Raw genomic sequence first — 13,488 nt, 5'->3', positions numbered from 1 at the left:
ATTCAACTTGAAATGTAGCCAGTTATGCTAGCTAGCTATAGCTTTCATTAAACTTGATATTATAGATGCTCGTCAATCCCTTTTCAATGGAACGTGCCAGGATGATAGAAATGACACGTGCGCAGAAGCTTTGGATCTTTAGCTATCGCGATAAGGGTTCCGAAGAATTGGTACCTGCAGCCGCTCTGTATTCTAAATCAGCTGACGGTATGGATTGGAGGGAAGAGATCCCTGAATCAATAACAGTTGGTTGTGTTCATACGTGTGATATGGGGTGGTTTTAAGTTAAGGAAGTATTTTATTTAAAGTAAAAAATAACCACAATTATTGCTTTGGATTGGAGAGGTCCCTGAACGTATTACAGTTAGTTTGAGATTTCATGTGGTTGCAAAGCCATTGAGGATGTTGAGCTAACACCACATTTTACTAGCACTTTTAAGACAGTCCTCGTTTCTGCGAATACACAGACAATCAATGTAAAGTCCCTTTTTGAAAACAGAACAACAAAAACAAGTGGTGCAACTTTTATCTGTTGCACATGGTAAAATACATCAAATCTAAGTCTGTTGCACAATGTTTTGCAACAGAAAATGTTTACTCCAAACGGAAAACGTTTTGCAACGAAAACGAGAGTTTCTATTGGACAAATTCTGGTAGGTCCTCCCTATTTTGTTTCTTCCGTTTGGTTCCTAGAATAAACAGTGAACGGTTTCCTTTTTGCAACAGACAAAATGTTTTGTAAAGGAATACCACTAAAGAATACACCCTGCTACTCTATCTTTTTATATCATCCTGAAACATTATGTTGAAGAGGTAATGTAAAGTCAGAATCTTTAATAAAGCAAAATATACTGCCGTCTTTCTTGTTAGCATTAGGCAGGGAAAACCCGGTTTGGTGATATCTAGTATATCATCAAAATAAATCGCAGCACATTTTTAGACTCTTTCAGCAGTTTTAACCTGATTAAGTATGATGCCATTAGAAATTAATGTCGTAATGGCCCTGTGCAGTCCAACGTGATTTTCCAGTGTTTTACATACATTTTAGAATAATACCTTGAAAATTATGATAATACCCTTTTAGGGTAAGAGCTGTTCGGTGACATCAAGCAGGCCAATAGACCTATTAATAGACCTATATGAAATAGAGTTTCAAACCTATCTGCCAATAACAGCTAGTTTTCAGCACCAAAAACCCTGTTTTGACAAGTGGCAATTAATCATATTGATTGGGGGGGGAATCTGGTTTTAGGCGCTGTTGAAACTAACACAACAACAAAAAACACATGGAAACTGAAGATCTTTTTTACTTCACTGGTTAGAGGACGACTTGCAGAAGACCATCAGCTACATGTCAGAGTGTTGGATTTTGATACGGGGTTGCCAAAACAGAAAGGGAAACACAACACTATTTGGTGAATTACTCGTATCGATATCATGTTGAAATCGATAGAGCGAGAGGTGAAATCAGGTGGCACATCTTGTTAATAGGATCCCTTACGGCTAGAATCCTGTCACCGGGATTGATTTGACAACATCCGGTAAAATGCAGGGCGCGAAATTCAAAAATACTAAATTCGTAATATTAAACATTCAGGAAGGTACAAGTGTCTTACATCATTTAAGAGCCTCATTTATTGTTAATCCAGCTGCTTTGTCGGATTTCAAAAAGGCTTTACGGCGAAAGCATACGATGCGATTATCTGAGGACAGCGCCCCGCATGGAAAATATTTTCTAACCAAGTAGATGCATCACGAAAGTCAGAAATAGCGTTAAAATAAATTGCTTACTTTGAAGATCTTCATCTTTTTGCAATCCCAAAGGTCTGTTACACAATGAATGGTCGTTTTGTTCGATAAAGTCCTTTATATCCCAAAAATGTCAGTTTATTTGGCACGTTTGATTCAGAAATACACCTGTTCCAACTCGCCCAACATGCCTACATACCTATTTCAAACAACGTTTCTAATCCAACCTCAGGTACCCTAATATGTTAATAATCGATCGAATTTAAGACGGAATAAACTGTTTCCAATACCGGAGAAAAACGAGGAGCGCACTCTCATTCACGCGCACCAAAAGACTAGATTCCTCCTGGGTGACACTTAGAAAGAATACGAATACTCCTTCATTTTTCAACAACAACAAAAAATCGAATCATTTCTAAAGACTGACATCTAGTGGAAGCCATAGGAACTTCAATCTGGGTCCTAATAATTATGCTTTCCCATAGAAAAGCATTGGAAAATCCAGTGACCTCAACAACGAAACAATTCCTGGATGGATTGTCCTCAGGGTTTCGCCTGTCAAATCAGTTCTGTTATACTCACAGACATTATTTTAACAGTTTTAGAAACTTTAGTGTTTTCTATCCAATACTACCATGCATATGCATATCCTTGCCTTTGAGCCTAAGTAACAGGCAGTTAACTTTGGGCACCTCAGTCATCCAAACTTCTGAATACTGCCCCCTAGCCTTAAGACGTTTTAAATAACACAGCTCAAAAACCACACTGAATCTGGGAATAAGTTGTATAGGACAACTTGGTGTGTGGCCAGCGGCTTTTATAGAGAGACCAGCCCTAACTATTTGTGCCATTAGAGAAAGAAAATGAAAGCTGCGCTGTAAGTCGTGTGACCCCCAGCACGTATAACAAAATCAACAGTAAAAAAAAAACTAAAAGCAAATGTTCTTGACTATAAACGTTTATACTAACAACACCAATCTGAGGTAAAAAGGATGTGTAATTCCCCCCCCTCCCCCTCCCCCCATAGAGGCCCACAGTGGACGTGTCATAATACCCATAAAAAATCTAGTGGCCAAACACGGAAATGTTTCCAATAATTTTTTTACCTTACATTTTTCAGAACCACTTCAAACAAGGTCTGTGTTTCAGGTAGGCTTTCCCTGGCGTGATGTTTTGATAAACGTGTATATCATTCTCTCTTGGACAAGGTGAATTTTATCCAGATATTAGTCTCTCTCAGATTCGAAAATGCTAATTAGCATCAAAGTAGACATCATGCAAGATTACAAATGCCTGCAAGCTCTTGCACGTTAGCTTTGCTGTCAGCTAGCTACATTTTCATTTATTGTACCATATTTTATTTATCTACCTGTAATACCAGTGGTCTTATGTATCCATTTGGTCTTGGTACAGAATACTATCCTTGTAGCAGTCAGATATTTACAATGTGCCATGAATACTAGGTCGTTTTTTGCAAAGAAGCTGGCTAGCTAGCTACCTACCTAGATGATTATTAGCAACACACCAGATCCTCTTCTCATTCAGCCAGTAGAGATCTATATCTAATCACTTATCATTTCTGCCAATTATACACTACTTGACCAAAAGTATGTGGACTCTCATTCCAAAATCATGGGCATTAATATGGAGTTGGTCCCCACGTTGCTGCTATAACAACCTCCACTCTTCCGGGAATGCTTTCCACTAGATGTTGAAACATTGCTGTGGGTACTTGCTTCCATTCAGCCACAAGAGCATTAGTGAGGTCGGGCATTGATGTTGGGCTCGCAGTCGATGTTCCAATTCATCCCAAAGGTGTTCGATGTGGTTGAGGACAGGTCTCTGTGCTGGCCAGTCAACTTCTTCCACACCGATCTCAACAAACCATTTCTGTAGGGACCTTGCTTTGTGCACGGGGGCATTGTCATGCTGAAACAGGAAAGGGCCTTCCCCAAACTGTTGCCACAAAGTTGGAAGCACAGAATTGTCTACAATGCCATTGTATGCTGAAGCATCATGATTTCCCTTCACTGGAACTAATGGGCCTAGCGGACCCCATGAAAAAGACCCATGAAAAACAGCCCCAGACCAGTATTTCTCCGCCACCAAACTTTACAGTTGGCACTATGCATGTTCTCCTGGCATCTGCCAAACCCAGATTGTGAAGTGTGATTCATCACTCCAGAGAACGTGTTTCCACTGCTCCAGAGTCCAATGGCTTTACACCACTCAAGCCAATGCTTGGCATTGCGCATGGTGATCTTAGGCTTGTGTGCGGCTGCTCGTCCATGGAAAACCATTTCAAGAGGCTCCAGACGAACAGTTATTGTGCTGACATTGCTTCCAGAGGCAGTTTGGAACTTGGTAGTGAGTGTTGCAACCGAGGCCAGACGATTTTTATGCGCTACACGCTTCAGCACTCGGCGGTCCCGTTCTGTGAGCTTGTGTAGCCTACCACTTCGCAGCTGAGCCGTTGTTGTTCCTAGACATTTCCACTTCACAAAAACAGCACATACAGTTGACCGGAGCAGTTCTAGTAGGGCAGAAATTTGACTTGTTGGAAAGCTGGAATCCAATGACTGTGCCATGTTGAAAGCCACTGAGCTCTTCAGTAAAGGCCATTCCACTGCCAATGTTTATCTATGGATATTGCATGCCTGTGTGCTCGATTTTATACACCTACTTTGTATATATAGTGTATGAACGCGGTGAGATCTATTTCAATTCATGGTGTCAGTATACGCCGCTGTATTAAAGCAATTCAGAACTAACTTATTGACATGTTCTGTTGCAGATTTAAAGACAGATTGCAGAAAAATGTATCCATAATCATGAACCAATTCAGAACTAACTTATTGACATGTTCTGTTGCAGATTTAAAGACAGATTGCAGAAAAATGTATCCATAATCATGAACGTATAAGCAGATTTATTTGACAAGAATGCACCTAGTCACCCATCAATCACGTAAAACACCTGTAACTCCAACAATTACATTGTTTTAAATAAATCAAAATTGTAAACAACGCATAAATATGTATTTTATACATAACATAAACATCTTTGAAGTAAAGATTCATTTATTTATTCATCAGTGTCACAAACCTTTGACATCGAAGAGCTCCATATTAACTATTATACAACGGGTGGGTCAAATCCTGAATGCTGATTGGTTAAAGTCGCATTCCAGCCGGTTGCTATTCCACAAATTGCCATCCGCTAAATCTATGACATTAAAATGCCTATTTATTCTGTTCCATCTGACTGCGCAATTCACTGCCTCATCAGCCCAGCCAAGCAATTTATAAACTTGATCTCCACTATAAAAAGCATTTAGACATTCTCACATTTTTCTTTTAGACTAATATTTAGTTTTCAACAGCAGAGATTTGTATAAACCTTGCAGTCTGTCTCTCCGACATTTGCAACATTGTTTCAATATTCATATTTAATCACCAGCTGTCGGGTAGTAATGAATATCCCAGGAGTCCGGGCGAGACAGACGGGCTGGCAGCGTTTCTCAGCCTGTCGAAACCATGAATCAGCTGGTATAATTTGTATTGATATATATATATATATATATATATATATATATATATATATATATATATATATATATATATATATATACACACACACACATACAAAGAAATGTCAATTGAAAAGTTTGCAGCCTTTTCCAGCTTCAGTTTGAAGTGATTGTTTTAGCTGTTTGGTTGGCTAGCTTCTCTGAACAACAGTGTCCTGGCGAGTGAGCACATTTTCTATGCCAGGTGAAATCGTACCTCATTAGCTCATTGTAATGGATGTATCCAAATAAATGTCACTAGAAAACGTCTTGGGTAACAACCCTAGATTTATGTCGGGACTATATCTTGCGGAAGGATGAAATAGTATGAATAAAGTCATCAAAATAACGTTAATGAAAATATATATGTCAATTATTATTTGAATATGTTGATAACGTTGTATAAAAGTGATAATGCCCTTGAAGCCAGTGTTTGGAGGATATATTGGCACGATTTGCCCTAACAATGTTAATATATCCACCAAACACCGGCATTATCACTGTTTGGAGGATATATTGGCACGGTTTGCCCTAACAATGTTAATATATCCACCAAACACCGGCATTATCACTGAGAGCCACAGATTCTTCTGCTTTTCCCTTTTAGGAATTAGACCAGCACCAATAACACATTATGATGTTTAGTGTGTGAGTTACAAATGGAGAAACAACTGGATGTGTAAGGTAGGTTTAATATAAAATACTAAACTCAGCAAAAAAATAAATGTCCTCTCACTGTCAACTGTGTTTATTTTCAGCAAACTTAACGTGTAAATATTTGTATGAACAAGATTCAACAACTGAGACATAAACTGAACAAGTTCCACAGACATGTGACTAACAGAAATGGAATGTGTCCCTGAACAAAAGGGGGGTCAAAATCAAAAGTAACAGTCAGTATCTGCATCTCCTCCTCATGGACGGCACCAGATCTGCTAGTTCTTGCTGTGAGATGTTAACCCACTCTTCCACTCTTCCAAGTTCCCGGACATTTCTGGGGGGAATGGCCCTAGCCCTCACCCTCCGATCTAACAGGTCCCAGACGTGCTCAATGGGATTGAGATCCGGGCTCTTCGCTGGCCATGGCAGAACACTGACATTCCTGTCTTGCAGGAAATCACGCACAGAACGAGCAGTATGGCTGGTGGCATTGTCATGCTGGAGGGTCATGTCAGGATGAGCCTGCAGGAAGGGTACCACATGAGGGAGGAGGATGTCTTCCCTGTAATGCACAGCGTTGAGATTGCCTGCAATGACATCAAGCTTAGTCCGATGATGCTGTGACACATGCCCCAGACCATGACGGACCCACCACCTCCAAAGCGATCCCGATGCAGTGTACAGGCCTCGTGTAACGCTCATTCCTTTGACGATAAACACAAATCCAACCATCACCCCTGGTGAGACAAAATCACGACTCGTCAGTGAATAGCACTTTTTGCCAGTCCTGTCTGGTCCAGCGACGGTGGGTTTGTGCCTATAGGCAACGTTGTTGTCGGTGAGGTCTGGTGAGGACATGCCTTTACAACAGGTCTACAAGCCTTCAGTCCAGCCTCTCTCAGCCTATTGCGGACAGTCTGAGCACTGATGAAGGGATTGTGCGTTCCTGGTGTAACTCTGCAGTTGTTGTTGCCATCCTGTACCTGGTGTAATCCTTTGCAGATGTTGTTACACGTGTTCTGTCACTGTGGGAACGATCAGCTGTCCGTCCTGTCTCCCTGTAGTGCTGTTTTAGGCGTCTCACAGTACGGACATTGCAATATATTGCCCTGGCCACGTCTGCAGTCCTCATGCCTTCTTGCAGCATGCCTAAGGCACGTTCACGCAGATAAGCAGGGACCCTGGGCATCTTTCTTTTGGTGTTTTTCAAAGTCAGTAGAAAGTCCTCTTTAGTGTCCTACGTTTTCATACCTGTGACCTTATTTGTCTACCGTCTGTAAGCTGTTAGTGTCTTAATGACCGTTCCACAAGTGCATGTTCATTAATTGTTTATGGTTCATTGAACAAGCATGGGAAACCGTGTTTAAACCCTTTACAATGAAGATCTGTGAAGTTATTTAGATTTTTCAAATTATCTTTGAAAGACAGGGTCCTGAAAAGGGGACGTTTCTTTTTTTGCTGAGTTTATGTAAACTACAGCAGAATGAGAATCACACTTAAGACTGAAAACAAGGAAGCCATGCCTAAACGCAACTATATCAACACCCTTCTTGTCAATTTAACAGGTCCATGTTGCTGCTGTCAACGTTCTTGAATCTCGATGTTATCTAATCAGGAGAACAAGTGAAGGAAGCAGCATAGGGAAAACGGGTGAAGGTAGGGTGGATTTATAGAGATGGAGCGTTTCAAAAAGGTTGAAGTTGAGGGAGTATGGGGCATAAAAGGTCGAAGTTGAGGGAGTATGGGGCATAAAAGGTCGAAGTTGAGGGAGTATGGGGCATAAAAGGCATAGTGTGGAATAAGAGGTAACTGAAGGGATGGTTGGCCATGGAATAAACATAACATGGCATGCTGGTGTGCTTCTGAACGCCTTTTTAGGTCGTTGTCACAAATATCCGGCTCATGTCCAGTCATACTCAGTGTGTGTCCCTCGACGTTATTCCGTCTCAGTAAGCAGCATTTAAATCGTGGTAATTGTGTTTCTGTGAATCACAACATTAACTACGATGAGCGATCACAGCATTTCCACCAATTGAGACATATACAATACAACTTTAAGCATTGAGGACAGCATTTTGCTGACAACATGGTGGTTTACACTACGTCTACTGTGTGTGAGTGATGGAAGAATCTTACCTCAGCTGTAGGTCCATTTGAGTGTGTGTGGTCACTTAGGCCTGCACATCAACCAGTACTGGGACCATTGGAGTCTTGGGATGCTTGCTCTCAAAGTGCTGCTTGAATGTCTTCAGGTCTGCATCTATAAAGGTCAAGTACAAAATGGTGGAAGTTAAACAATCTGTGGCTTAGATTGAAGTTGATACAAATGATAAACTAAGCAATAAGATGCAACAAACTACTACACATATTGAACACTGTACCACATAGGCCAGTACAATAGCCTGCACATGGAGAGGAACCTAAAGGCACATACAGTACCAACCAATACTGCTCACCTGACAGACAGGACAGGTGTGGACCAGTGCTGCCTTGTCTGCAGTCTTCTGGTCCACAGCTGCTTCCTTCTTCTTAACAGCCAAGGCCTTGGCATCAGTCAACAAGTTCAAGTTCAACTTGAGAGGAGCATATTGTACCCATAGTACAGAAATGACTCAAAAACGGTGGACATCCCCAGATCTGAATGACAAGAGCGTGTATAAGCTTTTGTTTCAGCCCAGCACAAAAAACCATAGCCTATCGCCGTGGTTTGTTATGTTGAGTCAGTTGTTAGAGTTGGCCTGGGACAAAACCCGTCACACACTCCTGTTCTTCAGGTGACTTCCAGCAATGACTTAAACAGACCAATAGTGTCCCAGGTTAAAACAGCTTACCTAGTTGAGAGGTGATAAGACTCAGGCACAACCATTGGTTCTGGAATAGAGAAGGCGCAAATAAGGTTAGCAATTTGGCATCAATAACATGACAGTAATTCTTTCTCAAAAACAAACGTGAACACTAATTAATTTAAAACCCACCATAGCAGGCAGGACTAAATACGGTTCCATAACCTTGCCTACTAGCTATACTAATGACCTGCTGTTTAGAGGGTAACAGCAAACTCTTCCTGCAGTAAATTAAGCACATTGTTGACTCGAGAGGATGCTAATCAGTCCATCTCTGAAACCTCTCAAAAATCCAGACCAAAATAATACAGCTAGCTAGGGTAGCTAAAAGTCAAGTAGTTTCTTGAAGTAAGCTACCTCACCCACAGACACAAATAAACATAATCAAGAACACCTAGCTTCACCATCTAAGTTAGCTAGTTAACTAGCAAGCTAGACTGTTGGTTTATATGAATTTCTTATGCATTTAAATGTCTAGACAAATAGACGTTTAATGTTGCTAACTAGCTAACCATGAGTTAGCTAGCAAGATTACAGGTATTGTGTAAATGTCAAAACTTGCCCAAGACAGATCACAGAATTGTCCATTTAAACAAATGTTGCCAATTTATTCACTACTTTGCTAATATTAGAGCGCTAATCCAGAGATTCTTAGTCTCGTCCAAATCATCATGGCCCTGGTGAGTAACGGAAAGCTTGAGACATGCATTTGTACTTAAGTATGATATATGATAACACAATGTTTAGAAATGTATTTCCATTGAGGTCCTCTTGTTAACAAAATACATCATTAATCAATGAACAACACATTAAAGATAAAAACAAATGGAGCTGAGGCAGTTTGGAAAAGTCAGTATGGCTTGAGCAGAGGGTGCAGCCAGAGAGAAAGTCAGTCTGTCAGACAAGCCAGGAGCTCTTAAGGGACCATCGCTTTGTCCAACGTCCGCAGTTCCTCCGTAGTAGCCACTACTCCGTAGGTAGCTGATCCTCCATTGCCGACAGTGAAGCAGGCACCTGGTTGATGCTGCAGTAAAGTGCCAGAAAATCATCAGTGTTCAGGAACAGTCCCTCTACCACTCTGACATTTCAGACAATGCAGTCTTCACCTTACAGGTGAAACATAAAAACCGGAGCTGCTGCAGCATTATTTAAATGCAAACATTAGCCATCCAGGTAGCTAGCTAGCCAAGGCACACAAAAAAATGATTTGATGTTGAAGTCCTGTAACTTTTACATTGAAGATCACAATATTTATGTGAACAAAACAGATTTATAAAAATTTAAAAAACACAAAATGTACAGGAGCTCACTGCCTAGCGACCTCACAGCACCATGGCAACCATGTAACTCCCATATAGCCACATTAGCATGTATGTATTTTTGAGGGGGTAAATACAGGAAAATATTGATAAAAGCCACCTTGTCAGAGAGAAATTTACATGGTTATCAAACATCACGCCAGGGTAAGCCTACACTGAAACAAAGTCCTTATTTTAGGTTTTTCAAAAATCCCCTATGGGAAAAATGAATGGTGGAAAAATGATTGGAACCATTTCCCTGTTTGACTCCACTAAGGGGCTCTATGGACAACTTTAGCCTCCATCTGCCCAGAGTGGTATTTTAGGTGGTGCTGTAGATTTACAGGAACTTTACAGGATCTTGCAAATAAAAAAGGTATCAAGCCCAATACATTCTTGTAGCCATCTTTTAGTATTTTCCACCTAGAAATTATTAGATAAACAATGTGATTTATATTATGGCATTTAGCAACATGAATGAGATTATAGGCCTGCAGTTTTGGGAATAATAACCCATTGTAGTTTTAGTTAAACGTGAAACCCTTCATTAGTACAAACGTTCCACGTACAGATTTTTTTTAAATAATTGATTTACAACACCAAATTTGAAAAAGAAGAGCTTGACTCAGACAGGACACTTCATCTTTGATAAGAAAATACACAAAAAGAAAACAATTACGCAATTTTGATCTTAAACACGAGTTACAATATGACTTTGTACAGTATGCATATGTGGCTTTGTAAAGCGTATAGCGGACAAAATGAGATTGGATTGAAACTGGCCCTTTGTTTTAGGTGTGATATTGTCCCATATGGTTTTCTGCAAAAGAACATCCGATTCAGGTTAGGTCCAAGACTCGTATATGGTAAATCTTTTTTCCAACAGACTGTCGTGGGAAAGAGATGTTTTTTGTCATTATCTCAGGCAAAGCTGTCTAATCTGGAGATTTACTGTCTGTGTTGGGAGTATCTGACAGCTCAAACCCATTCTTACCAACTTCTAATTAGTGGCTGTAGGAAGAGAACAATGGCTGTAGATTATAATCCCTCGATTTGCGCTGGCAGGTCAGATTATAGAATGGGATTAGAGAAAATATCATCCTCCCATGCCAAAACTAGGTTATATTCTGGAAGGCATTTAATGGCATGGAGAAAACAAGAGGCTATGGTCAACTGTACTGTAGCTACAAGTTAAAGTAAATGATCATGTCAAGGCAAATGATTTCATCATATTCTCTTCAGTGCCATTTTATGTTGAAGGAGGATTCTTTTTTTTGTTCATGAGCCTTATTTCTATTACAGCATGTTGGATAACTGTCATTCATATTCCATTCGCCCAGCTCAACGTAACATCGATAGATTTAGGCTACTCCATGATACTCATATTTTCCCTATACCCATCTTAAGGTTGCAACAACCTAGCCTATGAATGACAGTTTACAACGTAGGTGCACACAGGTTGAGAGACATTTTTTAGATGACAGACAGTGACACACGGACAGACAGTGACACACGGACAGACAGTGACACACAGACAGACAGTGACACACGGACAGACAGAGACACATTCAATAACGCCTTGCACACTCATGCCTGCATCTAGCTTATCTAGAGTGTAATCGTAAATCGAGAGTTTCGGGGCCTCCCGGGTGGCGCAGTGGTTAAGGGCGCTGTACTGCAGCGCCAGCTGTGCCACCAGAGACTCTGGGTTCGCGCAATTGCCCTAGGGTCATCCGGGTTAGGCCGGTAGGGATATCCTTGTCTCATCGCGCACCAGCGACTCCTGTGGCGGGCCGGGCGCAGTGCGCGCTAACAAAGGTTGCCAGGTCCACAGTGTTTCCTCCGACACATTGGTGCTTCCGGGTTGGATGCACGCTGTGTTAAGAAGCAGTGCGGCTTGGTTGGGTTGTGTATCGGAGGACGCATGACTTTCAACCGTTGTCCCTCCCTTTATATATATAAACGAGAGTTTCTATTGGACAAATTCAGGTATTTTCTATCCCCGTTTAGTTTGCGTCCATTTAAGAAATGTTTTTCAACAGAATCTCTTCTCCTCTCACGTTTTCCCTTCATTTGTGGAATTTAATCAACAACACATCAGCTGTATGTGACCAGGCGAGAAAACCTTTCCAAGCCAAACCATGTCATAACTGCTACACACAGCCTAAGTAACATCCTAGTCAACATAGCTAACAGAACTAACACGTTAGTAAACCCACTATAATCATGCAGTAATGTTACAGTGTATAGTCAGAAAGCAGTTACACTGGCGGGCCGGTGGCAATACATTAATTAAACCAAAAGCTTACCTTGACTTGTGTTGGATAGTCATAGCCAGTTAGCTAACATAGCAAAACCTGTCTGATCAGGATGAACAATATCTGGCAAAAAACTTTTTTTATTCTATGTGCTATGCATACACCAGGATTTTCACATCACAACATTGAAGTGTAAGAGGCCTCCAGTTTTTTAAATGGACTGGATCTTTATACTTCACACCTGGGTCCTGTTAAGTAGTAATGAAATTAAGACCTTCTTGTTGAGTACCTGAAAGTCTACCATTTTTATAGGAGTAATTAAAACATGCTAATGATGGATCTTTGAGTACATCAAAAAGGTCTGATATACCTCTACTGGTATACTGTCAAGCCCTGGTGTTTTTCCAGACTGAAAAGATTTAGCCTCAAAAGGTTCCTCTTCTGTAAGTTGGCCTTAAAACAGGTATTTTTGTACATTTGTTAATTTTACATTATTATTATTATTAATAGGAAATAAATCCTTACAGTTAACATCATTCAGTGGAAATGGAGGAGACTGAAAAGAAAACTACAAATATTTTGCTTCCTCTTTTAAAAAATTATTTTGTGAATCATGGATGACTTCATCATTTGTAACGAGTTCCTGTAAATTATTTTGTGAATCATGGATGACTTCATCATTTGTAACGAGTTCCTGTAAATTATTTTGTGAATCATGGATGACTTCATCATTTGTAACGAGTTCCTGTAAATGATTTTGTGAATCATGGATGACTTCATAATTTGTAACGAGTTCCTGTAAATTATTTTGTGAATCATGGATGACTTCATCATTTGTAACGAGTTCCTGTACTTGACATACCTTGACTTCACATACCTTTTTTAAAAGTCTGTTGCAACTTGTACAGGTGGATTCCCCTTGGCACCAGAACTGGCCAGTGCTGGTAACCAATGTTCCCTCCAAGTTTACTCCTGAGACTGCCGCGGGATTGCCGTGCAATCAGCCCACAGAGAGAAGTACGAGATTGAACTTCACTCAACTTCCGGTTGATCCCGATCCACAGGTCGATCTCCGGCAGGCCCAGAGAGCAAATCAAGTGCACGATTAGGCC

General features: G+C 40.6%; 1 long non-coding RNA gene across 1 annotated transcript; it reads right to left on the bottom strand.

The window, feature by feature from the left end:
- Positions 1–7,397: 7,397 nt before the first annotated feature.
- Positions 7,398–8,849, bottom strand: LOC109868700 (uncharacterized). The gene is made up of 3 exons (XR_002251942.2): positions 8,434–8,849; positions 8,114–8,237; positions 7,398–7,959 (listed from the first exon to the last, which is right to left on the bottom strand). It is a non-coding gene; the product is annotated as an uncharacterized LOC109868700 (long non-coding RNA).
- Positions 8,850–13,488: the final 4,639 nt, after the last annotated feature.

The sequence above is a fragment of the Oncorhynchus kisutch genome, linkage group LG23 (assembly GCF_002021735.2).
Source record: "Oncorhynchus kisutch isolate 150728-3 linkage group LG23, Okis_V2, whole genome shotgun sequence".
NCBI classification, from domain to species: Eukaryota; Metazoa; Chordata; class Actinopteri; order Salmoniformes; family Salmonidae; genus Oncorhynchus; species Oncorhynchus kisutch.
Note: the sequence above shows the minus strand (reverse complement) of the source record. Positions and strands in the feature narration are given on the sequence as shown.